General features: G+C 50.4%; 1 protein-coding gene across 2 annotated transcripts in view; it reads left to right on the top strand.

Moving 5' to 3' along the window:
• Window positions 1-2,054: 2,054 nt before the first annotated feature.
• The window catches only part of PRLR (prolactin receptor), a 42,230-nt gene continuing 38,284 nt past the window's right edge, over window positions 2,055-6,000 (top strand). For both annotated transcript variants that reach the window (XM_073543925.1, XM_073543924.1), the window contains exon 1: window positions 2,055-2,469. The gene's annotated coding sequence lies outside the window, so the exon portion shown is untranslated. The remainder of the gene's footprint in view (window positions 2,470-6,000) is intronic.

Genomic DNA, 6,000 nt, shown 5'->3' with positions numbered 1-6,000 from the left:
TTAAAACTGACAAGTTCAAATACCATGAAATGCCGTTAATCCGTTACCCAGTAACAGGCGCCGTCTGCTAATCCGGCACAAAATCACTATAGATGTGACACTTCACCGTCCAAACAAATCCCATTAGAAATAGTCTGATGTATCAGCAGAGTCACAGCGGAAGTCTCTGTGGGGACATCACTGACATGGTCCTGATCTATTTCACAACCTCTGCTACTGCCAGGGAATGCAAACATTGTCACTATCCCGGAGCTACAACCTCCTCCTCACCAGGGCCAATGCCGGAGCCGGGCTGATGGCAACAGGGATGATACAAGAGCCCATCTGCATCATGTGAGCAGAATAAAGAAAACCCTACACGTCCATCCACCCACCCATAAGCCACTCACCCATCCAATCAACCCTCCCACCCGTCCATTCACCCACCCATTCATCCATCCACCCAAACTTCTATCCATCCATCCAAATCCATCCCCCACCCTTCCATCCACCCACACTTCCATCCATCCATCCACCCACCCGTCCATTCACCCACCCGTCCATCCATCCACCCACCCACCCATCCATCCTTCCACCCATCCATCCACCCACCCGTCCGTCCATTCACCCACCCACCCATCCATCCATTCACCCATCCACCCACACTTCCATCCATCCATCCAAATCCATCCATCCACCCTTCCATCCAACCACCCATCCATCCATCCACCATTCATCCATCCATCCACCCACACTTCCATCCATCCACCCACCCGTCCATTCACCCACCCACCCATCCATCCACCCACACTTCCATCCATCCACCCACCCGTCCACCCATCCATCCATCCACCCACCCACACTTCCATCCATCCACCCACCCGTCCATTCACCCACCCACCCATCCATCCACCCACCCATCCATCCATCCACCCACACTTCCATCCATCCACCTACACTTGCACCCATCCATCCACTCATCCATCCATTCATCCACCTGGCACATCTGATTATGGCGTCACATGTTATCAGTACTTTATTTAAAGGGGCAGTTCCATCAAAAGGGATAGTTCCATAGAGGAATGCTGGTGAACATCCTCTTCCTCTTTTTAGCAAGGATTTATCACAAAATTGACTGATATTTGGATTTGTTCATAATTCCCTCCAATTTCACTAAAGTTCCAGCTGCCAAAAAACAGCCTCAAAGCACAATCTGCCCCCACCATGTCTCACTGTGGGTATGGTGATCTTCTGGTGATGCGCAGTGCTGGCTTTACGCCTTTGGGAATTATGGCCAATAGTACAACGTTGGTCTCCTCAGATGTAACACGTTCCCCACTTGCTTTTGGCAGCTTATTGCTAACACACAGCCGGGTTTTGATGTTTTATTTTTGTAAGAAGAGGCTTCCATCTTGCCCCCTGACCCCACAGGCCGGACATATGAAGAATGTGGGAGATTTTTGTCACATGCAGAACACAACCAGGATCGGCCATAAACTCCTGCAGCTCCTTTACTGTTGCTGTCAGCCTCTCGGCAAAAAATACAACTAAGATAATATTTTAAAAATCCTCCGACAAGATCGGAACACGCTCTGGGGTCACTCCGGATCCCTGCAAGTGACGGCACCACCACACCCCAGCTAGAAGAGGGCGCTCACACTTATGCAACCACATTATTTTAGTTTTTCTCTGGACCTGTACAGATTATGGGCGACATTAATGCTGGGGAAAGTTCCAAAATGATTCTTCCGTGACCAAAAAAAAACAAAAAAAAAAACGACCTTTCAACGGGGGAGTGTAGACTTTTTGTATCCAATGTAGCAGAGTTGAGTGTGCCATTGGGGCGCAATTGACATGACACTATATTATTTGAGGTTTACGTGGGACTGCAGTTCAAACGTCTCCCAATGATGCCAGTCTTATCAGCTGTGATTTTACATGGGACTGCAAGTAAGGTCTTGGAGCATTGTGCAGGCATGGCTACGGTCATCTGTCACACCGGATTACAATACGTTAGGAGTGGTTTACATAGGACTGCAGGCAAACCTACTACATTTTACATTCTAGCTCGGTCTTCTTTCGTAGCCTTACATGGGACTGAAGCTTTAGAGACTGAGCACAGAGAGGAGCCCGGAGACACAGTCAGTTCTGAGGGAGGAGGAGGAGGAGGAGGAGGAGGCTGCCAGCACCGGCACCGGCCGCAGGCTCAGCCCCTCCGCCGAGGAGGATTACACGGGAGGAGCCGGGGGCGGCGCGGGCTCTGCTGCCAGCACTGACGAGCCCGACACGGGCAGAGACAGACCGGGAGCAGCTGGAGGAGGAGAGCCGGCCAGGGAGAGAGCAGCACCGCCGGCCAGGGAGAGAGCAGCACCGCCTGCCAGGGAGAGAGCAGCACCGCCGGCAGCCTGGACATGGGGGAGCCAGGAGCGGACGCAGCCCGGGGTCCTGCGGGGGGACTCGGGGAGGGACGCCCCCTGCTGCCGCGGACAGGTAACGGCGCTGTATCTACTGTGCACGGCCGTGTATACACTCGGTATATAGCGAGGGGGGGATAGCGAGTGTAAGTGTGTATATATATATGTGTGTGTACGTGCAGTGCAGACAGTATCAGGGGGCAGTTTGTGTATTTTTATACTGTATGTGTACATGTACTGTGTGTGTAATCTATAATGTGTCTAACACTCTCAGGTGTATCTATCTATATCTCAGTAGTTACATTTCCTTACACCGTGATTGATTGTTGTGTCCCTGTATCTGTGTGAGACCTGAGAGCAGAGATATAGACTGTGCAGGTGTGTAACATATGTGTCTCCTCCCTGTCATGTGTGTAATATATATATATATATATAATGTGTGTATTCTCTATTTCTCAGTAGTCACATCTCCTTACACTGTGACCGGTCTTGTTCCTGTGTCTGTGTGAAACATGACAGCAGATATATATATATCTAACGGCTGCTCTATAGATCCAGGTGTGTCAGGGTGTATAGGGGTCTGTATACATTGTAACAACCAAGAGTAGAAGTCAGAAAACTTATCCCACCGCGACCCTCCTGCCCCCCGGGACCACCATCTCCATAATACCCCCCGGGACCACCATCTCCATAATACCCCCCGGGACCACCATCTCCATAATACCCCCCGGGACCACCATCTCCATAATACCCCCCGGGACCACCATCTCCATAATACCCCCCGGGACCACCATCTCCATAATACCCCCCGGGACCACCATCTCCATAATAACCCCCGGGACCACCATCTCCATAATACCCCCCGGGACCACCATCTCCATAATACCCCCCGGGACCACCATCTCCATAATACCCCCCGGGACCACCATCTCCATAATACCCCCCGGGACCACCATCTCCATAATACCCCCCGGGACCACCATCTCCATAATACCCCCCGGGACCACCATCTCCATAATATCCCCCGGGACCACCATCTCCATAATACCCCCCGGGACCACCATCTCCATAATAACCCCCGGGACCACCATCTCCCTCCTGCCCCCCCAGGACCACCATCCCTTCCTCCCCTGGGACTATCCCTCCTCGAGCGGACGGACTCGATTATAATATCACGTTACCTAGCAACAAGCCGACTTTGACACATTTTTCTCTTATTTTCGCTCTGATTTCCTCTTTCTCAAGTTTTGGGTCGGATTTGTTCCTGATTCTGGTGCCGGGGACAGATGTGTTCAGTGACCACCTGGGATTAGGGGTCTGCACCCCTGGATTGGGATTAGAATGAGCTGTCTGTGCCTCTCAGACTAAGATTAGTGTCCTGCCCCCCATATTGGGATTAGGGATCTGTAGTCCTTTCAGGGATTACTGTCTGGAACCCTTAAACATTGAGTTCTGCAGTTGTCAGATTAGGATGATCAGACTGTCCGTGATTCTTGGATTACCAATCTGCCTCTTTTCTTGTGATCGGCTGCTTTCGCCTTGTGGTTGGGATTGTTGATTTCCATGACTTTCAAGATTAGTGATCCAGACCCTCAGATTAGGATTATTTGCCTGCACTACCCAACTGGGATTAGTGAAGAATGAGAGAAACCTCTCACACCCCTTAGATTGGGGTCTGTGCCCAGGTGCTTTGGGATTAAACATTTGTGTCCTCAGATTATGATGAGTTGTCTGCACCCTCTGATTAGGATTAATGGCGGGTACTCCGCAGATTAGATTTACTGCATTGCCCCCCTGTATTATGATTAGCAGTCTGCACCCCCGGTTTATGAGCAGGGCTCTGCATCCTACCGTGAGGATTAGGGGCTCACACCCCTTCAATTTCAGATTAATCCCAAAATTGGGATTGGTGATTTGTACGATCAAATGAATATCGGTCTTCACCCCCCTGAGGTTATGCACCTCCAGACTAGGATTAGTGGTCTGTACCCCCAGATTTGCATTAGGGGTCTGCAGCTCTACACTAGGATTAGTGATCTGTTCTCCACCAGATTGGGATTGGGGGTCTTCAGATCCAGACTATCATTAGTGATTGGTACTCCGTCAGATTTGCATTAGGGGTCTGTTCTCCATCAGGTTTGGATTAGGGGTGTGTATCTCCAAACTAGGATTAGTAATCTGTACTCTGTCAGATTTGGATTAGGGGTCTGTACTCCCCTAGATTGGAATAAAGGGTCTGCAGCTCCAGACTAGGATTAGTGATCTGTACTCCCAGATTTGCATTAGGGGTCTGTACTCCCCTAGATTGGGATTAGGTGTCTGAACCTTCAGAATAGGATTAGGGGTCTGTACTCCCCTAGATTGGGAGTAGGGGTCTGCACCTCCAGACTAGGATTAGTGATCTGTACCCCCCAGATTTGCATTAGGCTGTGTGCACACGCTGCGGATTAGGTGCGGATTCATCCGCGCGGAATTTGTAAAATCCGCAGGTGAAACCGCAGGTCAAAATACCTGCGGTTTTACCTGCGGATTGCTCTGCGGTTTTGCCCTGCGGTTCTTCATCTCCTCAATGGAGGAGATGGCAAACCGCAGGAGAATCCGCAGAAAGAATTGACATGTCAATTCTTTCTGCGGATTGAAAACCGCAGACAATCCGCGCGGAAAATTCCGCACCGTCTGCATTGCGGTTTTTGATTCCCATAGGGAATCATTGTACTGTACACCGCAGCAGAAACTGCTGCGGGTCCGCAGCAGCCAAAACCGCTGCGGAACCGCAGCAAAATCCGCAGCGTGTGCACACAGCCTTAGGGGTCTGTACTCCCCTAGATTGGGATTAGGTGTCTGAACCTTCAGAATAGGATTAGGGATCTGTACTCCCAGATATGCATTAGGGGTCTGTACGCCATCAGATTTGGATTAGGGGTCTGCATCTCCAGACTAGGATTAGTGATCTGTACTCCCAGATTTGCATTATGGGTCTGTACTCTCCTAGATTAGGATTAGTGATCTGTACCCCCCAGATTTGCATTAGGGGTCTGTACTCCCCTAGATTGGGATTAGGTGTCTGAACCTTCAGAATAGGATTAGGGGTCTGTACTCCCCTAGATTGGGAGTAGGGGTCTGCACCTCCAGACTAGGATTAGTGATCTGTACCCCCCAGATTTGCATTAGGGGTCTGTACTCCCCTAGATTGGGATTAGGTGTCTGAACCTTCAGAATAGGATTAGGGGTCTGCACCTCCAGACTAGGATTAGCGATCTGTACTCCCAGATATGCATTAGGGGTCTGTACGCCGTCAGATTTGGATTAGGGGTCTGCATCTCCAGACTAGGATTAGTGATCTGTACTCCCTGATTTGCATTATGGGTCTGTACTCTCCTAGATTAGGATTAGTGATCTGTACCCCCCAGATTTGCATTAGGGGTCTGTACTCCCCTAGATTGGGATTAGGTGTCTGAACCTTCAGAATAGGATTAGGGGTCTGTACTCCCCTAGATTGGGAGTAGGGGTCTGCACCTCCAGACTAGGATTAGTGATCTGTACTCCCCTAGATTGGGATTAGGGGTCTGCACCTCCAGACTAGGATTAGTGATCTGTACCCCCCAGA

This window comes from Dendrobates tinctorius, unplaced genomic scaffold (genome assembly GCF_039654945.1).
Source record: "Dendrobates tinctorius isolate UK_male_01 unplaced genomic scaffold, ASM3965494v1 ptg000135l, whole genome shotgun sequence".
Classification (NCBI taxonomy): domain Eukaryota; kingdom Metazoa; phylum Chordata; class Amphibia; order Anura; family Dendrobatidae; genus Dendrobates; species Dendrobates tinctorius.
Note: the sequence above shows the minus strand (reverse complement) of the source record. Positions and strands in the feature narration are given on the sequence as shown.